The 25,636-nt window shown below is 36.6% G+C and overlaps 1 protein-coding gene across 1 annotated transcript in view; it reads right to left on the bottom strand.

Moving 5' to 3' along the window:
• The window catches only part of PPP1R3A (protein phosphatase 1 regulatory subunit 3A), a 72,018-nt gene that overhangs the window by 21,235 nt on the left and 25,147 nt on the right, over positions 1–25,636 (bottom strand). The gene's annotated exons all lie outside the window — the stretch shown is intronic.

The following is a 25,636-nucleotide window of genomic DNA, read 5'->3' as shown; positions in this document are numbered from 1 at the left end:
TTTCTATGTGTCTTCCCATTTGCCTTTGCTATCAATTCCCTAGTCATTTTTGTTCTGTCCTTTGGAATCCAAACATCCTTCTCCTTGGGAGAGAAAACATAAAAAAATTAAAATTTAGCATCTCAGACTTCCTTTTGTAATTGTTTTTGGTGAATTCAAATGCCATAGGGTCTACACCCTGATAATAAAAAAATAAGCATTTATTAAGCACCTACTTTGTGCAAGGCATGTGCCTGACAAAGATATACTTTTAAACAATGATACAGTAATAGAAAAAGAAATAGAAAATGGAACCCTAAAGGCCAGTATATCTTTTAGGAAGCTTGCTGATAGAACATGGCTGCAACATGGTATTAGACTTCACACCAAACTAAAGAGCTATCAGACAATTATTGTGTCCTGTCTTCCTTTGTGACATAAGACTTGGTCCTATCATGAATGTCACAACTTGCTTCCTAAAGGTTCCTTGATCACAGCTATGATGAATATTGAACAATTATTGTGAAAACTAAATCATCAACAATAAGGCTCCAGTTTATACACTGTTTCCTGAATGATGTATCCAGATACCATACAGCTATTCAGCAGTGAATTGCTGAATTAACTTCAATAACAAATATCCATTAAGCACTAATTATCTGCACAGTCAGGTACAGTTCCAGGTTCTGAAAACACAAAAACACAAAGAAAAGAGTCCCTGCCCTCAAGGAGTTTACCTTGAACTGGAGGGAATCCAGCACAAACATTAGTAAGTAAATGCAACTATATAAAAAGTAATTTCAGGAGGGAGAGATCCCTAACAACTGAGGTATTTGGAAAAGTTCCCTTGTAATCTATTGACAAGTAGTTATTGAACTCTGATCTGTTCATAGACCTGTACTACATGAATCAATCAGAAAAACAGGTGGCATTTGGTAAATTGTATTGCTATTTGAAAGGCAATACTATATAGTGAATAGAGAACTAAACTTGAAACTAAGAAAACCTGAGTTCAAGTCCCATTTTTGAAATATATTGGCTATTTGTCACTGGATGAGTCATTTAATCTTCCAGTGCTCTGGGCAACTCCCTGCACGTATAAATTTCAGAAGAGGCACTGACCAGCATTGATAAAAGGAATATCCATAATTGGGACTTCCCTATACCAATAAAAACACAGGTCCAATCACTCTACCTTACTTCCAACCTCAATCACAGTACCTGACAGAGTTAGTGCTTAATAAATGCCTACTGACTGATGTGATGGTGATGGTTATCTATGAAAATGTGACTATATAATTCTGCTTTCCTCCAAACCTGGGTTGTTTTTGTGGTGTGATAGCCCTGTATTTTGTGCTTCACTGTAGAGGAAGATGTGACTTCTCTTTTACCCGAGAGGATGCTGAATGAGACACTGAATAAATGATTAAGGGGCTTAGTTTAAGTGTACAGCAGAGAAATCATGCTTGGCACATAGTAGATACTTAATAAATGTTTACTAACTGACTGATCTATGGGGAGAAGAACTCCAAGAGTCAAAAGAGATAGACTTTTTTTTTTTTTTTTTACGGGGCAATTGGGTTAAGTGACTTCCCCAGGGTCACACAGCTAGTAAGTGTCAAGTGTCTGAGGCTCGATTTGAACTCAGGAACTCCTGAATCCAGGGCCGGTGCTTTATCCACTGCGCCACCTAGCCGTCTCTAAAAGAGATGGACTTTTAAATAGTGGATTAGAGCCCTTAGGAGCCACAGCGTGTTTGAGAACCATACATATCATGTTTCTTGATGTCTAAGGCTCACAATTTTAGAGACTGTTGAGAAGGAACTTCCCCCAGGTGACATCATTCACTGTGCACTGATTCTGTCTGAGCTCTTATATTGCTCAAGCTAAGGGCTCAGTTATTATTGTATATTAGTCGGTATATTTTAAGCAATAGAACTCCAATTGCTGTTTGGATAAGTGTGCTTACTTGATATTTCCTATTTTTCTGTCTTTTGTGTAACCAATGTTTGTTGAAGAGGGCAAGTATAAGTTGGTAAGTATAAGCTAAGGGCTATCTTCTCTCTTAAGAGTGATGAGAGCAGGGGCGGCTAGATGGCGCAGTGGATAAAGCACTGGCCCTGGATTCAGGAGTACCCGAGTTCAAATCTGATGTCAGACACTTGACACTAGCTGTGTGACCCCGGGCAAGTCACTTAACCCCATTGCCCTTAAAAAAAAAAAAAGAGTGATGAGAGAAGTTGATTTCCTTCTGAACCTAGATCCATAAGTAGAGATATTTGAGAAGTGTCAATAGAATTCTACCCAATCACCCCTATTGAAGACTAAAGGAGAAATCACCTAGTCTTTGTGGTATTGGATCTTACCTATCCCTTCCTCCAGCTAGGCTACATACAGTGCAGGCAGAGTCCTTTTCCTATTTTTTCATAAAGATGAGCCAGACTTCAAATCATATTTATCCATGCCATCTACAAACCACATCTCTATATTTAGGTAACTTACACACATTCTACTGCAATTTCAATAATATAACATTTCTACCAGTGATTATATAGTCTGTTTCAATTCCAATCAAAACTAATTTTTACTGTTAGAATAGATCCACAGTGCTATCAGTCAATACTTATTGAATGGAAAACAAACAGCCTAGTAAGTAACATGATAGATTTCTTTCATATGGCTCTTATACTGTCTTGTGTTATACTGAGACCTCCCTAGTTCTCTTCTCCCTCAAGATAAACATGAGCTTACTCTACAGATACATGTACTAAAAGCTTCAAGATTTGATGTGATGGAATTACCTAAAGCTGTTTCAGTCAGGGTAAATGACAGGCTTAGATTTTAGGCAGCAAAAGCACAACTCTGTTCCAAGCAGAATAAGGAATCTGGCATAAAAATGATGATTTCCAAAGTGATTCATGAATGTTGTATTTATGTTTCTTTAAAACTAATCTTGAGAGCACTTAGCTGTGTCTGAACAGAACAAAACTTGGAGTTCTTTGGCAAAAACCACTCATATTCCATGAAAACAGTGAATAAGTAAATGTTAAACATCTCAAGAAGTTGAGACCAATCAATTCTACCCAAGCCTTGTGATCTCATTTAATTTTCCCCACTAAAGTTCAAAATAAAAGGAAGGTCATTTTAGATAAGAACAAAACTTAAGAACACATCATTTAACTTGGTTGTAAGACTATATGTTTTAAAAGGCTATTTAAAGTTATGTTGAAAAGACTTTTCTTTAGAATACAATTACATTAATCTTTTCTATTCATAAAATGAAATTTTATTAATGGTAGATCATTAACATTTACATAGCTCTTAAAGTTTTATACAGCTTTTGCTATAATATAACAGTATAGTATGCTATAGGACATATAATAAACATATATAGCTCATCGTACATTTGTTACATATAATTCATATAATGTTATTTAATCTTCACAACAACCTTATTAGGCAAGTAAGACAGGTATAATTATGTCCTTTGAAGGTAAGATTGTAAGACTAAGGTTTAGAAGATTAAGTGACTTGCTAATAGTTATACAGCTATTGTGTCAAAAGTGCATTTGAACCCAGTGCTCTCTTGATTCTAGATCTAGCATTTTATCTACCACTCAGGGCTGACTTTCTGCAGAAATATATATGTATACACACACACACACACACACACACACACACACATATATATATATATATATATACATCTTATACAGTAATATAATGCATCATCCACACACATTTGTATACAGCCATTGAGGGAGTGTATTTGTTTTACTTGACTACACATATTTATTACATTAAACTTATTTTTCTTTTTTTTAGTGGGTGGGAATTAGGAGGGAGGAAAAACAAATTTTGGGTGTGTGTCATTGATTGATTGATTGATTTATAAAGAGATGGGAGTGCTACAGATGTAAAATGCTATAGGTACTTTCAAATGAGGTCACTATGATTAATTTTTACTTAATTGTTTTACTTTGTTACAAGAGACTTCTCACAAAGTCACAAAGGGCATTTTGCTTATAATATAAAAACAAAACACATCAATAATTTTCAGTCATATACAAATATAACTTTAAATTTTAAGTATATATGTATATGCTTATATACATTTATTACTTTAATGTGTTGTCTCATTTAATCTCTTCCATAATCCTGTAAGGTGGATACTAATATTATCATACCTATTTTGCAGATGAAGAAACAGATTCAGAGCAGATAAGTAATTTGTTCAAGGTCATCTAGTAAGAAAGGTGTAATTCAAACCCAGGTTTCTCTGATACCAAGACCATAACTATATCCATACATCAAGTGACCTGTCAATGCCAGTGAATAAATGCTTGTAGCTCCTCTTATAACAGCCAACAGCAACAGTGAAATCTTCTTTAAAGACAACTATGGTAGACTTTTTAAAACCCCACTAAAATCTAGAAGTTTTGCTGGGATATGGGATGTAAAGATGTCTAGACTTGTAATGGAGAAGCCATGAAGGGAGAGAAATTTGCAGGGCATTTTGCATTATTAAGTAGAGATAGAAATAAATATCAATACTCATTTTTTTTCTCCAATACAGATCACAATCCATTCATGACTGCCCATAATTCATGATTCCTATATATGTTTTCCCTAAAAATTCCCTATAGAGTGTCTGCCTAATATTCTGGCAGTCTTCCTTGCTTTATCCTGATGTTGCAAGGATAGTAGTAGAAATACTTTAGGTGTCTACTTGTTATCCCCTGCCCTCTCCTTTACCCAGCTCATCTTCTTTTTCAATCATACCTTTCTTTGATGACATCCTTTAGCAATGGCCAAATGAAAGCCTTAGGAAGGAAATCCTTCAAAGCCTACTGTTAAGTAATGTCAACAGAGGGAAAATAGTTGTTGTAATTCTCCAAAGAATGAATTATTTCCCCATTAAAATCTTTTTTGATTGTCACCATAATTGATTATTATTTATTTAGAATTCCAAAAAGTTCAACTTAACTACCCACCCTGGAAAAAAAACAATAGGATGAAATATGTTTATTTTGTAGAGCAGTAGTGTCAAACTCAAATAGAAATAGGCACCAATAATCCACACATATGTGGGTTACATATTGGTTAGTCTTTAAATGTAGTATTATTTGTGTTTTATTTTGTTTTTATCTATTTTCTTGAATATTTTACAATTCCATTTTAGTCTGTTTGGGGCCACACTTGGGAATATTGTAATCCCCATGGAGCCCCAGGTTCATATAGCTGATAAGTGTTTGAGGCAATATTTGAATTTAAGTCTCCCTGACTCCAGGCCCAGCACTCTATCCACTTTGCCACCAAGTTGTGTCTGTCCATAGCTTTTGAATAGACCCTGTGGATGCATAATGAACTAGTGCCAGAATCAAATATATGGAAAAGAGCAGATTGATTTACCCTTAGAAAACTGTGCAATGCTCTTAATGACCCCACATTTTTCCATAAAATAAAGACCTGTCTTTTTACTTAAGTGTGCTTCCAGTGATGCCATATATGTGTAAGTGATAAAGTATCATAGTCTCTGATGAATGGAAGTTATAGATCACTCAATCGTAAATGGAGAGGTATATTGTGGCTACAATGTATTACCAATCAAGAATTACATGGAAGAAGTAGAAGAAAAGCTAGCATAAAAAAGATGGGTCTATCATGGAGCAAGAGTAGAGAATAACTAATATATAGCCTATATCACATGCTCCTTTGATATCCAAGTAATCTCAAGAAGTCTGGAGGAAAGCCTCCACCAGACTGGATCTACCCTTGTGGAAGACTTATAGAAGATACAAACAAGAATGGTGCAGATCTTAGCCTGCAGGAGTGGGTCATGTGCTGTCATTAGCAGTAATAAACACATAAAAGAGATCACAGATCTTTCAAAGTCTGAAAGTAGCATCTATAGAGAAACCATTGTTGACCTTTCCAATTTGGTATCTTGTTAACATTAATTCTGTTAGCTCCACATATGTATTTTGGAAGAAATGATTGCTCTATGACATCATCCTATTTTACAATTCTACTCATACTTTGGTGAATTCATAATTTCCCTTGTGTGTCATCTTATTAGGCATGAAGATCTCAACTCATCCATGTCTTCTTTAGTGGTATATGTGTAATTTATGTTTTTATTAAATTAATAAAATACCATTGATAGAAACATTTTTAAAAGTGAATTTGAATATAAAATCTAGCCATGAGCATTATGATAAGAAAATACTTGATAAGGACTATTATCAAGATTTTGATTTATTACATTTTAAAATATACATTAACTCTGGCAAACTGTAAAGCCCTAGCTATTCATGTAGTCAAGTAGCCAACAAAAACACCATTACATTAGTGGCAAGATAGTTTTATTGATTCATTTTCCTGTTTTGTATAAAGCTGTACTACTATATTGCTAAGAATTCACCTTATTTCTTTTTCCAAATGAGTACACTGCTATGGCGCTTGATATTGAAAAAGTTCTGAAACTGATGCTCCTTTTCATTTTCCAAACAGTGAAATTCCATAGCTAGTCAGAATCTTCCAGAGTAAGAAACAATGATGAAACCTAAACTCAATTGTGTTAAAGAATTCTTTGACATCATCATTAACTATGGGATTTACTAACCCCATTAACTAAGGGGTGGTACCTCTTAGAATTAAATCAATAGCAAGACAAACCAATCGCTTCTTATCTGCCAAAGCAGCAAATGTACTTTGCTGCTTACCTGGAGGAAACCTAGAGTGAACAGACGATGGAGATTCACCTTCCCTCAGGAGCAGCCCAAGGTATACTTTCCAAGAGAGGCACAAAATTGTTAAGATTTAACAAAATCTTTGGTCACTTGGAGATGCAAAGGGTACAAAGTCTCTTAAAGTTGGTTACTTCTCTCAATTATTTTGCGTTCTGAATTAGAAGAATTTGCAAGTGAACCCCATGAATATTAAGTTTTTTTTAAAAAACACAAAGTTTTTAAGTAACTATAAAGGTTTTTACCTGACAATTTATTTTTTTCTTCATTGAGTTATTGGGGATGTTGAAGAACCAAGTACATCAACAGAATATTAGAAGCTACTGGTCTGAGGCCACAGTTTCTAAAGTTATCTACTCACATGTTCTCCTAAAGGGGTCAGCTTTCCCTACTAGAGTAAACAAATTAATACAACTATTCAGTGTCCAGCTCATTAAACATTTAGCTGAGAATCATTCTACCTCAAAAACATATAACAGAATTAAACTATAAATGCTTCTCTTCACAATATGCTATTGAAAAATTGTGTACTCTTCTCCTTGCATGGTTATTTTCCCATTAATTGAGGTTGATGAGTCCATTTTTGACTTGAAGATTCTAGATTTCCTCCACCACTGATTCACAAATGGGGTTTATTTGTGGGCTATTTTTCATAACTCAACAGTACAATATCATCATTACTGAGTCAGTTGATTGAAGCTAAAAACATCATGGAAAGCCAGGAACATGCTTACAGTCCTTGCTACTGCAGACACTGAGGCTGATAGACCTCTTGAGTTTGGGAGTTTTGAGCTGCAATAGGTCTAAAACCAATCCAGTATAAAGTCTAGAACCAATGTAGTAAAAATCTGTCTGGGTAAAGGGGTGGCCCCAGGCTATCAAAGGGTGGTGGGGGGGGAGCTAAACCATCCTATGTTGGAAACTGAACTTTTCAGTGCTTCAGTGGGGTCAGGTTATCCATAAGTGGCCACTGCATTTCCATCTTAGATGAAATAGGGAGACTCTATTGTCAAAAAAATGACCCTTTTTAAAAATCATCATGGATAAATAAATCTGTACTATACAGTCAGTGTATAGCAACTAAATTAAGTTTGTTTTATTAAAGCAAGAGAAAGGGGTCAGGCAGCACATTGCAGTGGAAAGAGTTGGACATGGAGTCAGGAAGCCCTACCTCCCAAAGTTGTTATCAGATAAAATGAAATAATATTTGTGAAGAACTTTGCAAACCATAAAATGTGTATATTCTGGCTATTATTATTGTTACTATAACTCAGTCACAGGACAAGAGTTCAAACCGAATCTCTCTTCCTATGCATTCTTGAGAAAGTCCCCTAACTGGTTTGCTTCTCAGTTTCCTCACCTGCAAAATGCTTAAGTCCTTTCCTGATGCATATCTATGATCCTACATGTTAACTTTATCCCTCCAATCTGATTGCAGCTGCCCTACGTAATCTTTTATTAATCAAGATTTTTCTTTTAATAAGGAAAGAGGGGACAAGACCCAATAAGTATTATCAGCAGTGATATACTTGAATGTTGGATTAGTTGCTTAAGAAATAGGAAGTGATAGCCTTTGCCACAAATGCCCCATCATAATACATAGTTCAGAAATGAAACTTAAGAAGATAGTCATACCTTTATTAACTAAGGGCAGTTTGAGTATAAATTAATGAATGAACAAAGCATTTATTAACTATGTAACAAAGCCCTGTGTTAGTTCTGTTTCCCAAGATGATTAAGGAAAAAGGAAAAGAACCTAGATGGTCTAAAATATTTATAGCAGTTCCCTCCATGGTGGCAAAGAACTGGAAATTGTGGGGATACCCATCAATTGGGGAATAGCTGAACAAGTTGTGGTATATGATCATGATGCTATAAGAAATGATGAGCTCAATGAAAAACCTGGACAAACTTGCACAAAATAATGAAGAGCAAAATAAGCAGAGCCAAGAGAAAGTTGTATACTTTAACAGAAATAATGTTTTGAGAACAACTTCAAGTAACTATTTTTTGACTATTATTAATACCCAAATTAACTATGAAGGAAGATGCTATCTGTATCCAGAGAAAGAACTGATAAATAAAAGTATGTATAGAATAATTTTACATCGTAGTTGTTGTCCTTTGTTCTTGAAGGGGACCAAGAGGACGTCACTATATTAAGAGTCAAGTTACAGTGTTTCCGACTGTGGCTGATCAGAGCAATATGCGCTTGGAAGGCTACACCATGGGTAAGGCACAAATAATCTATGTGAATGATTTTACACATACATACACACAGACACACACAAACACACATACATTTTTGTCTAGTGGTAGCCAACTCTAGGGTGGGACAGAGGGAAGAAAAGGTGGGGGAAGAAAGTTACATGATAATTTCATTATATATTTAAAAGAAATAGCAAGTTGTACATAACAGATTTCCAGTTTCATATAGTCATCTTTTTTTTCTATTCTACTGTTATGGAAATTCTTGTTTTATTTCTTAAGTTCAGAATAAAATAAATATTTTTTTAAATGTCAGGGATACAAATAGACAGGTAATATGGTTAGTGGTCTCAAGAAGCTCATATGATAATGGGAAGACACATATGGAAGGCTTCAGCAGCAAGTCAGAGGGAAAAAGGTCATTCGTTGTCCTTACGGTGCAGCTGCAAAGTCGATATTAATACTTCTTCTTTAGGTCATTTGCACTCAACAAACAGGACTGAATTCTAACCCTGATGAAGTATCTGACAGTGCCAAAGACTTTGGTGATAAGAACTTTCCTTTCTAAGTGTTAAGTATCTGTGGCTGTAGCACCAGCAGAAGTAGGTCCACAGTTTATTTCTGAGGATGATGGCTGAGGGTATTGGTCTGGAAGCATTGTTATAATCCCAAGGCTCTTCTGTTTGGGGTCCTAGTCTATCTGCATTTGCATCTGAGAGGAGATGGTAATCAAGGTGGTGGAGTTGATTTTATATGACTTGCCTAGTACTCAGTGCTTCCTGTCTCTCCCTCAGGGTGTCTTGCAAATTCAAATAGGCTGTATTGATTGTCCAGTGGGTGTGAGTTGTTGGGTGACAGTTGCTGGGGATGACCAGCTCCTCTCCACCAGACCTGCTTCCCCAAATGATGGCTATGAAGGTAGGATATTGGAACTGTGAAACAATAGGAATTCACTGAGATACTGGCTTAATAACTGAGAAGGTATAACTTGGGTGAGACTATTTTGTTATCTAAGTTCCTAAAAGAAAGTACTTTTATAGAACCAAAAAAACCCTAAACTCTACAGAATTAATCTCTACATTCTCTGTTCTATGCCAATCACTTATGACTGACCAAACATTACAGATTTACTGATGGTGTACCTGAGTAAAGCTTCTTTGTTTATAAAGTCACAAAACAGTAATACTTTCCACAAAAGTATTCTTTTTCATTAGCATGGGGAACTCTTGGTGTGAGAATTCCCTTTACTAGTGCTGATCAAAACCCATATTTGACTTAGGTTTCAAGGTCAAGGGAGTTGCCTGAGATGCTCAGAAACTTTGTGGCTTGCCCAGAGTAACATAACCAGTAAGTTTCAAAGTCAAGATTTGAACCCATTTCAGCAGTTTCAACTATTGCCTCTATGCAAATGACTCCCAAATTAATATCTCCAGAGCCCTGATATTTTCAGAACTCAACTGAATTTCCAGTTGACTCTAGAAAATCTGCTACTAACTATTCCTCTGGCACTTCAAACTCAATGTATCACAAATATAGCACATTATCTTTCTACTTATACTTCTTTACTTCACTATTTTATCTGTAATATCATTCAGTTTCAAATTGTCATGATTTAGGCTCAACTTTGATTCTTTCTTATACCCTGCTTTTATATTCAGTCAGTCCACGGGTCCTATCTATTCCAACTCCCAATATATCCATTGAATTCATCCCCTTTTTATTTTTCAATTATCACCTTAGAAAAGTCCCATATATCAACACCTAAGGACTATATACTACCAAAATAGCTTCCTTGTATCAATCAGTCAGTCAATAAACATTTATTAAATGCCTACCATATGCCAGACATTGTGTTAAATACTGGGCTCAATTGCTTCCATTCTCTCCCTAATCAATCCATCTTTCATACCACTTTAGAGTAATCTTCTTTACAAAGAGATCTGATCATATCACTTTCTTGCTCAAAAATCTTTATTACAGGCTATCAAGTAAATTTTAAACTTCTCTGTATGGCAGTTTCATGATCCTCCACAATGGAGATACCCCCCATATGTTATTCTAGGTTATTCTCCATATAGTTTACATACTGGCCAGAATGAATTATTCTCTTCCCATATTTTTCCACAGATGCACATGCTTTCCAGTTGTATCTTATCAGGCTGTCCTCTGTAGTTTAAATGTCCTCATTCCTCATCTTTGCCTATCGAATTCCTATCCATACCTTAAAACCAAAGCTCTAATACCACTTGCTTAAGGAATTTTGGTAATAACCTCTTTCAGATAATAAATACTACTTTGTAACTCTCTAATACATTTATGTAATTTTGTAGGTTATACCTATCTTTGCTGGTGCATTATTCCTTTATTAGATTGTAGTTTCTTTGAAGGCAGATACTTTATCTTTGTAGCTCTAGGCCCAATGATCTGAATATAAAAGTTGCTTAATAAATGTTTCATTCAAATGATCTTCTTATGACTTATTCCCCTCCATACACTCTGATCCCATAGCACTTTCCTCCTTGTTTTTCCTTGGATAAAACACTCCATCACTCATTTGCATACATTTTCACTGGTTGTTCCCATGTCTGAAATGTTCTCCCTTATCTCCATCTCCTAGCTTCCCCACATTCCTTTAAGTATTAACTAAATTCCACCTTCTTCAGTCCTATCTAATGCTAGTGCCTTCTCTCTATGATTATCTCCAATTTATCCTATCTATATCTTGCCCATACATAGTTGTTTACATCTTGTCTCCTCCATTAAATTGTGTGCTTCTTGAAGACAGCAACTATTTTTGCCTTTCTATCCTCCAGCCCTTAGCACACTGCCTGACACAGAGTAAGTACTAAAGAAATGCTTGTTGACTTGATTTGATTGTAGCTTTAAGACTAGAGACTAGCTCCTCTTCATTCATTATACCAAGGAAACCGAGGGAATAGAGAGATTAATAACTTGTTAGGATTATAAAGATAACAACTAACAGGTCTGGGATTCAAACCAAAGAACTCCAGCTCCAAATTCTGTACTCTTTTCCCCACCCGGAAAGGCAGCGCACCCTAGAGAACTGGCCCCAGAAACAGAAAGACCCGGATTAAAGCCCTATCTCTGACGGATAGATACTATGGGACCCAGGGCAAGTCTCATGATGTGTCAGTGTTCTAGGTACTTCCCTTAAAGTATTAGAGAAGGTGCTAACCTTCTTTTATAAAGTGACTTTCCTCACCAAGGTGTCCCCTGTATCAATGAAATCATGTTTCCCTATTCTTTCACTGCACCAAATTGTCCCTTTCACATAGCATAAATATATCATTGATGGCCTCATTTGCAAAAAATGGGATATAACTTAAGGATTTCTAAGGTTCCTTCCAGGTCTAAATTCTGGGACCGTATGATCTTCCTCTTGTTTTATTCTCATAACAACCCTATCAAGGCTAGCAAAGCAAATATTATCATTCCCATTTAACAGAGTAAGAATCAGAAGCTCAGAAAGGCTAATTTGCTCATGGTCACACAGAAAATAAGTGGTAGAACTGGCATTAGAACCCAAATCTTTTGATTTCTTGTCCACTGTTCTTTTCACTACACCATGCTCCTATTAATTAATGTATACTCATTGCCCTTTATATTGATTGCAGTGATGACCCTCCTTTGGTCCTTCTGCCTCCCAGAAAGTAACTATTTATCAGAACCCTTGTGCTTTATAATGCAGCACAATGAGCATGAAGGCACTTCGTCAATATCACTTATAATCTCTCAGGCAGAATGATGCTAGTTTAACATCCTTTGAGGGGTGCCAGCAGGAGCAAGAGCATCTCTGTTGGGAAGGAACTTTGCATTCTGGTCATCTGCTAGATTGAGATCCTTGATCAATAGTCCTTCCAGAATCTAGAGAACAATTCAGGGAAAAGGTGCCTCTCATCTTTGAAGAGTAATTCAAGAAAAATGCAGGAAGTGTAATCTTCTGCATCCTCACACAAAGAAGACACTGCTTGTATTCCTGACCAAAGAACTACGTTTCAAAGTGCATTGAGTTTCTTACATGTCCTAATTGGATCCAACAAAAGTCAAAGCATGTGGAGTGAAGGTGGAAATGTTAAGGTGCTAAAAGTCCTCCTGGGGCTGTGTCTAAGTAAAAAGGAGTATATGTGAGAAAGTCATTTTGAAGAGGTATGGTGCATTTTTCCATTCACTATGCAATCAAAGACATGGCTGGTGTATCTTTTATACTTTCAAAGTTTTTTTTTTTTACTAGCAATTACTCTTTTTTCAAAGTTATTTTTTAAATAAATGTTTTAGCTAAAACATGATTTTTGAGAGTTACAGGGAGGAATTTTCATTTTGAAACAATAAGGTTTCATAAGCAAATTTCAAAAGCAGTTCTTCTAGTTGCTTGCAATCAAGTCCTAGATATGTGTATCTGGAAAAATAAAAGATGTTATTTTGGTGGGGCGGGGGGGGGGGGGGATGGGGGGGGAGGGGGGGGGAGGGGGGATGGATGGCCTTGTACTAAATCCCAGTAAGTCTAAGCTTGGCTCTGTAGAAAATCTGCTGCAAAGTTTTCCAGGCAATAGCTCCAGTAAATCTTAAAGCATTATCTCTAAATTTGAATGCTTTTGTGAACTTACGTCACATATTAAAATTATCTTAATGCACCTTTTTGTCTTTTCTTCACAATAGTATTACAAAAGAGAAAGGGGGATAGGGAGAAAACACATTTAAAAATCAAATGAAAAAGAACTCAATGGAAGTCTATGTGACTACCTGTTGATGAGTATGTAAGAGATTCATTAATATGCAGATCATTGACATGATAGGCCATAATGACTCCTCCAGGGACATATCAGTCTATTGTGTCAGAGACTAGTTAAGAATTCATTAATGTGTAGATTCGTGACTTTTTAATATGCACATTATTAACACAACAGACTAAAGCATAGCTCTCAAATTGTCCACATTTTACTGAACATTCTCTCATCCGCCCCCTCACCCACATCTCTGAAATATTCCTTTTCCCCTCTCTGCTGTCACCAAAGACCATAAAATGAGTTCTGGGCTGCTACAGAATTCACATAAAATCTTTTCCTCCAAGTCAGCCAGGTAGGCTTAAGTTCTTTCTACACACATGAGTCACTTGGTCTTTTTTTTTTTTTAACTAATCTGACAGTATAGATAGGTACTTCATATTCCCTCCAGCTTTCTACCCATTCATCCAAGATATTTTACCACCTGCTCTGCCTCCTTCCCAAATGGTTTGACTCTTAGCCTGGGAATCATAACTAAATCAATATAACCATTGCTTCAGGAAAGGGTATAACAATAGGCTGTCCAGTGACTTCACTCACCATTCCCATAACTCTCCAGACCTAAACTTCCTTCCTTGGCCACCGTTTCCTATGAATGTTGTGTCCTCTAGTAAAATATAAGCCCCTTGAGGAAGCACTACTCTGAAGCAGGACCTCATCACCTCATGTCTTGATTATTGTAATAACCATCTGGTGGGTCTGTCTGCCTCACATCTCTCTCCACTCCAGTCCCTCCTCCATCCAACTACAAAAGCAATTTTCCTAAACCATAGGTCTGACCATGTCATCCCCCATTCAATAAATTCCAGTAGCTCACTGTTGCCCATAGGATCAAATACAAAATGCTCTGGCATTCAAAGCCCTTCATAACCCAGCTCCCACCTACCTTTCCAGCCTTTTTACACCTTACTCTCTGACATGTACCCTTTGATCCAATGACACTGGCCTCCTGGGTGTTTAATGAACAAGACACTCCATCTCTCAACTCTGTGCCTTCTCTCTGGCTCTCCCCAGTGCCTGGAAGACCCTCCCTCCTCAATTTCACCTACTGACCTTCCTAGCTTCTTTTAAGCCTATCTAAAATCCCTTCTTTTATCCAAAGCCTTCCCCATTCCCTCTTTTTTGTGTGTGAGGCAATTGGGGTTAAGTGACTTGCCCAGGGTCACACAGCTAGTAAGTGTCAAATGTCTGATGCCGGATTTGAACTCAGGTCCTCCTGACTCCAGGTCTGGTGCTCTATCCACTGCACCACCTAGCTACCCCTCCCCATTCCCTCTTAATTCTACTACCTTCCTTGTGTTAATTGCTTTCTATTTATCCTACATATAACTTGCTTTGTATAGATTTTTTTGCATCTTGTCTCCTCCATTAGATTGTAAGCTCCTTGAAGTCAGGGACTGTCTTTTGCCTCTTTGTATCACTATCACTTAGCATAGAGTAGGCATTTAATTAAGTGTCGACTGATTGATTGAGACAGGAAGCTAAGTGGTTTGGCTAAAAGAGTCCTGGGTCTAGAGTCAGGAAGAACTGAGTTCAGATCGAGCCTTAAACACATATTAACTGCAAGTCATTTAATCTCTATTTGTGTCAGTTTCCTGTTCTGTAAAATGGAGATAATAATAGCACCTACCTCTCAGGGTTGTTGTAAGGATAAAATGAGATAATGTTTGTAAAGCACTTCCTAAATCTGAAAATGTTACATAAATGCTAACTATTATAGATTAAAAAAAATACAGAAAGGCACTTTAGAGAGAAGCTTTAAAAAAAAAAAGGATATAATTGAACAAATAGAGTAGAGGAAAGTTTAGAAAAAAGATAATGGCGAGATTCATGTTTTGTGCCTGGCATAGGATTCAGGTAATGATTGATCCCCCATAGAATCAGCAAGAGGTTTGGCATTTGAAGAAACTAGTTTCACATAAGAGTGATCAAATGACACTCACACTTTGAGTTTCCATAATAGGGACAGAGATGAAGATCCCTTTTTTGTTTGTTTCCTGCAGTGGAATTGTACTTAAATATTTCTAAAGATCCATGACTTTGTCAATGTGAAAACTGTCTCCATTTACACCAATCACTCCCTTTCTCCACCTTGTGGAAAATCTTCATGAGTTGCTGTGTTCTATCTTCCTCCCCACCCACTCCACACACACACACACAAAAATCCACCAAATGATGATGATGATTCTTTCCAAACTTATAAACTGTTCCTTTTACTCATAGTCCATTATTAAACCCATATTCAGAACCATAACTAGCAATTATGGAGCCCAGGGCAATTCATTTGAGGGAGGAGTGGGGTACCACCCTGTAAGGAGACAGTGACTCAAAGATAACTTAAGCCAATTGTTGAGGAGGCTGCCATGAGGAAGGGGGAAATATCGTGAAGTGTGTCTGTGAAAAACTTACCTGGAATGTGCTTCTTCTTCATATTGGACTCCTGAATTTCTTGGTTTCTTACAAGACCCAGCTAAAATATCACCTTCTACAGGAAACCTCACCTAATGCCCCCTTAACACTAGGGCCCTTTTGTCTGTTTATTATTTCTAAAACACACAAACCCACAAAACAACTAGGTATAAAAAAGTGATACATACATATATAGATATATGTGGATATATTGCTTTTATATGAAATATGTACATGTATTTATGTGTATATGTCTATACATATATGTAAATGTACATATTGTACAAGTGTATGCATATGTTGTTTGTTTGTTTGTTTGCAGCTAGTTGTTTGCACATTGTCTCCCTTATTGGACTGTGAGTTCCCATAAAAGTAGGCACTGTCTTTTGCCTTTCTTTGTATGCCCAGTGCTTAGCCCAGCACCTGGTACATAATAGGTATTTCAATGCTTATTCACTGACTGGTGTATCTATGATGTTAAAGGTAGCTTGCCATCTATTAACTGCTTTAATTATTCCTATTCATATTACTTTATTATTCTAGAATATCTATAACATAATGAGTATTCACTACCAATCAAACTATCAACAAACATTTATTATGAACTTATAACATTTGAAGCCTTGGAGATACAAAGAAAAAGCAAAAAATTCCCTGCCTTCAAAAAGTTTATATTCTAATGGGGAAGCTAACACATATATATCAGAACACTTGCTAACACTGAAGAATCATTCTGATTCCTTACTTAAGAACTCTAAATTACTCTGTATAGGATGTCAAGGATAGACACATAAAGCTGCTTACAACTGTTGACCTTCATTTACTTGTTGGAGTAGGAAACATGAATCCATAGAATATTATTTCTCTAAAAACTATCATGATTTCTCAACTTTGCTTGTTAGAAATATCAGTGTTATGCTTATCAGGATACTTAAAGATCTTTGGAATACTTTTTCATTAAAAAGTATTTGAAATAAAGCTGTGATAGTAATATTTTTCAGTCTATGTAGTTATTATCGATATTCAAAAGTGGTTTTTGTTTAATGTTAGCCTTACATACTGGCTACGTATTCAGACAATATATAGAGACAAGAATATATTTTCAGTTTTGTGGTCAAATCTTTGTTCAATGAAAAATTAAACTGTTCATATTGGAAAGCAAATAGCCTTCCTTTTGTGACCCTTGATGGATAGATGAAAAAGTATTTATGAATTTTAAAAAATTATTAAATACTTGCTGTGCACAAAGCATGGAGTTGATAAACTCTTTCCAACTTCTACCTATTGCTTTTGGTCAACCCTTCTGGAGCCATAGAGAATAAGTCTAATTACTTTTCATTGCCACAGCCTTCCATGTGCTGGAAACTCTCATGTCTTCCCCTCCCCAAGACCACTATCAAATCATCTCTTCTCCAAGCTAAAAACCCTCAGTTCCTTCAATTAATCCTAATATGGTATAAACTCGAGCCCTCTGGCCATTCTGATTGATTGATTGATACTTTAGATACTCTAGTTTTTTAATGTCCTCCATAAACTGCGGTACCCAGGCCAGGGCAGAGTACCATATCAACTCATTCCTAGCAACTCTCTCTTATTTATGTCTTACTACCTCTTACCTCCTCTATCCAAGTTGTTGGTAAGGCCTGTTGATTTCACCTTTGTAACATCTCCAAAATACACTCCCTTCTCTCCTCTAACATTGTCATCATGCTAGTGCCCTCATCATCTCATGCCTTGATTACAGCAATGGCCTGCTGGTGGGTCTTCTTGCCTCAAGTCTCTCCCTACTCCAATCAATCCTCCATTCAGCCAGCAAAGTGATTGTCTTAAAGCATAGGTCTAACAATGTCACCCTCCTACTCAGTAAACTCCAGTTCTTCCCTAAAGCCTCCAGGATCAAATACAAAATCCTCTGGTATTTAAAGCCCTGTCAATCACCCTCCTACCTTTCTAGTTTTCTTATACCTTATTCCCCAACTTGTACTCTGCAATCCAGTGAAACTGGTCTTCTGGCCATTCCATGAACAAGACACTCCATCCCAACTCTAGACATTTGCACTGACTATCCCCCAAGACTGCAATGCTATCTCTCCTCAGCTCCACCTACTAACCTACCTGGCTTCCTTCAAGTCCTAACTAAAATCCCTTCTTTTACAGGAAGCCTTTCCCAATCCCTCTTTGATTCTAGTGCTCTCCCTCTGTTAATTATTTCCTATTTATCTTATGTATAGATAGCTCGATTGATTGATGTGTGTGTGTGTGTGTGTGTTTGTTTGCATGTTGTCTTCCCTATTAGACTGTACACTTCTTGAGGGAAGGGACTGCCTTTTACCTTTTTTGCATCCCTACTTCTTAACATGCTGCATAATAGGTGCTTAATAAATGTTTATTTATTGATTAAGAAAGCTTTCTCTGGGGGCAGCTAGATGGCGCAATGGATAAAGCACCGGCCCTGGATTCAGGAGTACCTGAGTTCAAATCCGGCCTCAGACACTTGACACTTACTAGCTGTGTGACCTTGGGCAAGTCACTTAACCCCCATTGCCCCACAAAATTTAAAAAAAAATTAAAAAGAAAGCTTTCTTTGGACTACAACAGTACACAGTTAACTCAAGTCGAGCTCTCTAAAACCTCTAAATCTTTTGTAGAATGTCTAAGCATATGGCAGCCCTGCCTACCATTCCTCCCAACCTATACTCATGAGGGTGACTTTTTAAATCCATTTCTTCATAACAAACTTTGCTCAGTGTTCTTGTCATCTACAAATTTAATAAATATGTCTTTTGTTTGTTTTGGGGGGGGTTTTTGGTAAGGCAATTGGGGTTAAGTGACTTGCCAAAGGTCACACAGCTAGTAAGTGTTAAGTGTCTGAGGCACGATTTGAACTCAGGTCCTCCTGAATCCAGGGCCAGTGCTTTATCTACTGCACCACCTAGCTGCCCCAATAAATGTCTTTATCCAAGCTATTAAATGGAATGGGTCTATGCTGAAATCTTTGAGGCACTCCAATGAATACTTCTTTCCAAGCTAATAATAAATTATTAATGAATATACTTTGTATCTATCCATTCAAGTAGTGCTGAATCCATCTAACTGTAGTTATACCAGGGGTGTTTAGGAACGAGTTTGTACCAGCTCATGAGAAAGCCAACTGTTAAATGTTCACTGTGAGCATGTACAGCTCAGAAATGGACAAAAACCATGAATCATGGCTTGGTTTATTGCTTTGTTGATTGTATAAACAGAAAGTGATGGATAAAACGTTAATGCAAATTAAACCTAAAAGTGGTTGCATGGACATGTGTAGGGAAGGGGTGTTCCAGCTGCTAAACATTTACCAGCACACTTGTGACTACAGCCCACATTTGCTGATCCTCTCTACGTGAATCGCCTACACTTTGCTAAAATCTAGGTAAACTATACCTGTGGTGTCTCCCAAGTCTACCAGTTTTAACACCAGTTAAGAAAAGAAATAAGGTTAATATGGCATTCTGTGATAATGGCTTTCTTTTTCAGTTGGTTAATGATGACCATGTCTTTATTAATCTGTTCTAGTATTTCCCCCAGAATTGAAGTCACACTCATTGACTTATGGTTTGGAGCCTCTTTGCTCTATCCTTTTTTTGAAAACTGAAAAAATATTCACCCTTTCTCCCATTCTCCATTATCTTTCTTGTTTTTGTTTTTTTTGTGCGTGAGGCAATTGGGGTTAAGTGACCTGTCTAGGGTCACACAGCTAGTAAGTGTCAAGCATCAAAGGCCGGATTTGAATTCAGGTACTCCTGACTCCAGGGCCAGTGCTCTATCCACTGTGCTACCTAGCTGCCCCCATTATCTTTCAAATATCACTAATTGGTAGCTCAATAATCATATCTACCAGACTTTCAGTACCCTTACTCAGAAGGAGATAAGCATTGATTAAACACCTACTATGTGTAGACATTGTGCTAAGTACTTTATAAATATTATCTCATTTGATCCTTATAATAACCCCAGGGAGATAGGTGCAATTATTATTTCCACTTTAAAGATGAGGAAACTGAAGCAGACAGAGGTTAAGTAATTTGACCAGAGCCACACAACTAGTTAAGTGTCTCAAGTCAATTTTGAACTTGGGTCTTCCTGACTCTGGGCCCAGTGTTCTATCCACTGTGTCACCTAGCTGCCTCCCTTAGACTATTTGTGTACTTTTATTACACTTGTATTGATTGACTCATCACTCAAAATCTCATGAGGCATAGAGGTGACAAATGGCCTTTTCATGGGTATTGAAGCAGATTAAATGATTTCTTAAGATGAATTTGCGTTCTTCCTAAAATGAGAATTCAAAGAGCTTGAGTTCATGATTTTTTAATTTATGCCAGTAAACTATGTTGTCCTTCATTATGTGGCTTTAGAGTTAATATGACAATGAACTCTTTTCAAGAACTCATTTCATTCAAGGTTTCGTTTAGCTTTAATCTGGCCTTTATATATGCAGTAGTAGAAACATTAGTAGTTACCTGGCATTAATATATGTAGGCATATTTTCTATCTAGTGCACTGCTGTCCTTGTTATCCCTCTAAATGAATTAATTCTCAGTTGACATAGGGATTATTTTTCCATACTTTGGAGGGCTTTACATTTGTTTTCTTTTTAGCAAAGGAAATCCAATGTGCCCTTTGCTCCTCATAGGTAACATACATCATTTTTATGTTTCACAGTGATACAGCTTATTATACAAACTGATGGTGTTTGTGAAGATTTGGACCTGTGCTGGCAAAATGTTTTCCAGTTGTTATATTCTATGGCAAATTGCCCAAACAATTACAGCAAATGCATGAGCCATAAAGTGTACTGCCAAGGACACTAGTAGGTTAGCTCCCATAAAAGAAACAATTAGAGTCTTGAGGTGAAAATAATAGAGATGAGGTGACAGTTATTGAGAGGCAGAATGTGCAATTTAATGCTTTAAATGCAGATTTGTGGATAATGCTGATAGTTTAATGTGTTTAGAGTTTATCACGTGTGAGAATATGTTTAATATAAAATACTACTGTTATGTTTTCTTTTCTCTTTCCCTGAAATTTGGTGAATAACGGAAGGGACTTACCAAAATACATTCAAGATAGACAGTGCTTTGCATAATTCTTTTTTGAACCACTAATGTGATTAAATATAGAGATAGGAAATAGAGACTGGATTTATAGTGTCCCTGACATAGTGAGATCCCAGTCAAAAAACTCCCTCTATCCCAACACCCTAACTTTACAGATGAGGAAACTGAGACTACTCCAAAATTAAATGATTTAAGCAGTCACACAAGTAGTAAGTAGCATAACCTAGGCTTTTTCACTCTACATCTAGTACTCTTTTCTCTTCCACAACTATATACATATATATACATTATCATATATCCTAGTTCACATGAATTGTGTAAATATAAATGTACATATATATATAAACATAAACACACACATATGTAGACTAATATAATTGATGTTTATTTAATAAAATATTTTCTTCTTATATGAATATAAATGAATCAATAAAAAGTTATTAAGCACTTACAATGGACCAAGAACTTTTCCAAGTGCTGGAGATAATAAACAAAGGGAAGACAATCACTGCCCTCAAAGAACTATATTCCCATGAGATAAATAACATACTGAGGAAAATGGTGCTTAATAAGGAACATCAATACAAGTACTTTCAAATATATTATTAAATGTGTATCTAAAATTATAGTCTTAAACTCTGTCTATACAATAGCCTTAATATATTTTGTTACTGTAAATAATAGTATATAAAATGATTAAATACTTAAGATACCCAACTTAAGTTTTACATTTGATTATTTCTATCTATTCACTGAAAATGGCATTGATTGCAAAAACAGCTAGTCATGTCGGAGTTTAGACTTAACTCCTTTGAGTATATCCCGAATGTCTCACCAGAGGTTCATTGATAAATGAGGATCTTATCTCATCAACTCGGAGGTTCCAAATCCAGATAGCCAAACTCTGAGTACCCAAACTTCAGATGGACTTGGCAATGTCTGTGTGACATGTGGTTTACCCCAAGTGGAGCCTCAGGATCATCTCTCCAAAAGCAGTTTAGAGCACCCCTTTCAAAGAGATTCATTTCACTACTTGTCAGGCCTGTTTTAAAGAGGATTGATGTACCTGGCCTAGAGTTGGATTTGATGACCTATCATTTTTGTTGTTCAATCATTTTCCAGTCATGTTTGACTCTTCATGACCTACTTTGAAGTTTTCTTGGCAAAGATCCTGAAATGTTTCGCCATTTCCTTCTCCAGCTCATTTTACACATGACGAAACAGAGACAGAGTGAAGTGACTTTTCCAGGGTCACATAGCTTGTAAGTGTCTGAGGCTAGATTAGAACTCAGAAGATGAGATTTCCTGACTCCAGACCCAGCACTCTATCCACTGCACTATCTTCCCCTATCATGATTTATGGCCTTTCCTAAACTTAAGGTCCTAATACTAATATTATTTTTTAAATATGAGTTTTTTGGATAATGTTCAACACTATCAATGTGCAGGGAGTCAATGACAGTGGTTAGACATTTTCAGTATATAGATGGGGTTTGTCCAAAAACAACCAACAACTTTTTTTTTTTAGAAAACATATTTTCTTGGCCTTGAAACATTCCCTGCTGGTACCATGTGGCTGATGACAGAAGGGAAAAAAAAACCCTCTAAATCAGAATGATAGATGTCATTATAAAGACACATCTTTTGTTGACTGATCTTAGATACACAGTAAATTAGGATAATCCTCTGGGCTATTTCTTAGTTATGATCAATGTTCTTGCAAATTATTTTAATTTTCTTTTTCACTGTTAACTTGGCAATCATTAATAAATCTGTTTAATACAGAAAGAATAACAAAAAGAGGCTTATGGGGCAGCTAGGTGGCACAGTGAATAGAGCACTGGCCCTGGAGTCAGGAGTACCCGAGTTCAAATCTGGCCTCAGACACTTAACACTTACTAGCTCTGTGACCCTGGGCAAGTCACTTAACCCCAATTGCCTCACTAAAAAAAAAAAAAAAAAAGAGGCTTATATAAGAATCTGTGATTAAACTGTTGATCACAGTTCATAAGCAGAAAATCACATTATTTGAACAACAAACTCTAGAGATAACACACCAAGTCTGGGTAATAGTTTAATAGTTTAAAGGCGAGACCCAAGTGACTCCTTCAGATGGGGTCATTTGGCTAGTGATGACTTTGCAGGGCTATGTCCTAGAAAAAAAGATAACTGAGGAATGGGTCACCATGACCTAAAACTCAAAAAAGCAAAGGCACAGGACCTTCCTCAAATTAGGCCTGGAGAAGAGATAAGAAATTATATATAGGGATATAGACATCGATGCATGAAAAAATAATAAATAGTACAATCCTTTATTTGATACAGCGCTCAAGAGTTAGAAAGCTTTGAACATTCAGAAGAGAAAGATCTCTGTGGATCTCTTTCCTGTGTCTATAGAATAAGATAGCAACCACAGTGTCCTTTTCTTTTTGCCATGCCTTCAGAAGCTTTCCAGGCTAGCATAATGAGGTGAGTAATTCCCTGAGATTGGCTCTTTTTCTATTTTTTTTTAACTGAGGAAAACAGGGTTAAGTGACTTGCTCACGGTTACACAGCTAGTAAATGTAAACATGTTCTCTGTTCCCTCCTCATTTCATTAGTTCTTAATGTTCTCTTCCTCCTCAAATGATTATCTACATTCTTACCTGTTTTCATGTTGCATACTGTCTTCTCCTCTGCGTAATGGAATGCAAGCTGATTGGGGGCCAGGATTGTTTTTTACTTTTTATTTATATCCTTGGTCCCCTACATGGTGACTTATACAGCGCTCTCTTAACAGTAGCACAAAACCACTTTGCTCCTTCTCAGTCCTAACATGGGACAGAACCTATTTCTTTGTCCTCCTGAAAGTAGGGTTATAGCTAACCGGGTAGCCTAGGTCCCAGGTATCTTCTAATTTGAGATTGATTTTATTCTTTTTTCTAAGAAATTTGTGTGTCTGACTATATGCACAGACAGCTAATTAAAAAATAAATACCACAATCATTAACCAGTCATTTCCTATCCATTAAAATATAATCAGTTTCTTTTTTCTGTGTGATATTGCTTGGTGAACACCATATACATCACCTCCCAACTCTTTTCTTGTAAAAAGTGCTCATGATATATCGACATGAAGTTTCTGTAAAGTCTGCAAACCAATGAGAGTCTCTCTTCCAGTTGAGACATATGTCCTCACCCTCTACAAAGTCCTTGATGAGAGATTTTATCAGTGGAAATGACATTAAAGAAGAAGAAATTACATCTGTTTTGCCATGACACCCTAAGGATCATGAGACTTTCCCCTATTTGATTTGCAGCTGACACCTTGTATATGTGTTGTCTCCCCTTATTTGAATATGAGTTTCCTGAGAGCAAGGACTTTCCATTACTTAGCAGTGTTTTACATATGGTAAGTGCTTAATAACTGTTTCATTCATTCATTTATTCAGTGTCCCATTGGAAGTGACTAGCTTCTTGAAGGCTATGGCTGTAAAGCACATGGTGACAGTTTCTAATATGCTACAAAGGCATCCATGATGCTGGCAATACTTAAACAATGAGAGGTGGCTCATTAGTAGTATGGAAACTTAGAGATGGATTCTTTGACCATGGCAATCCATGAAACAAAGAAAAATACAAAATATCTTTCAGTCCTCTCAAGGCCATTTCTCTACTTCTGCAGTGATGATGGCAGAGGGGTAGAAGAGAGGGCACAATAAACTGTTGCCCAATTTTCTATCATCTGTAAACTTGATGAGAAGCAATAGGAAAAAGGTGGTTAGAAGGGTGGCCTCAGAGAAAGAAAGATCTGGGTCCAAATCGTAACTGTTACATATCGACTGTGTGACCCTGGACAAGTCATTTAAGTGCTCTCATAATCTAGGCAACTCTCTAAGACTGAAAAGTACAGAGAAGATACAGATGTGGAGGACTTTGGGCAGCTGGGAATTCCTTATACCAATGAAAACATAGGCCTAGTTCCTATCCCTATGAACTTAAAGTTAGATCTTGATACACTAAATATTCTAGCTATAAATGAAACCAGAGGGAAAAAGGAAGTTGTGGCTATATGAAAGGGTGGCTTCCAGATTATCCTTGGAAAGCTAATTTTATCAAATGTGCCCAAAAAGCAAGAAGCTTCTTTTCATGGGACACTTGCTTAGGACTGTACCTGGCACAGAGTAAGCACTTCATAAAATCTTGTTAACTGACTTGATCGTTTCATATTACAATGCTCATGTTAAGCATTAAAAAAAAAAACACTGAAAATAATTACATTTTATATGCCAGAATTTGTTGCAAAGGATGAGAAGGCTAAGAAATTCTATAAAGTCGATAAAATCCCTTGTATTCAGTAATATGTATACTTCAGTTCCACATGACTTCCATGCAAAGGTGAGCATAGGGA

This window comes from Dromiciops gliroides, chromosome 5 (assembly GCF_019393635.1).
Source record: "Dromiciops gliroides isolate mDroGli1 chromosome 5, mDroGli1.pri, whole genome shotgun sequence".
Taxonomy (NCBI): Eukaryota; Metazoa; Chordata; class Mammalia; order Microbiotheria; family Microbiotheriidae; genus Dromiciops; species Dromiciops gliroides.
Note: the sequence above shows the minus strand (reverse complement) of the source record. Positions and strands in the feature narration are given on the sequence as shown.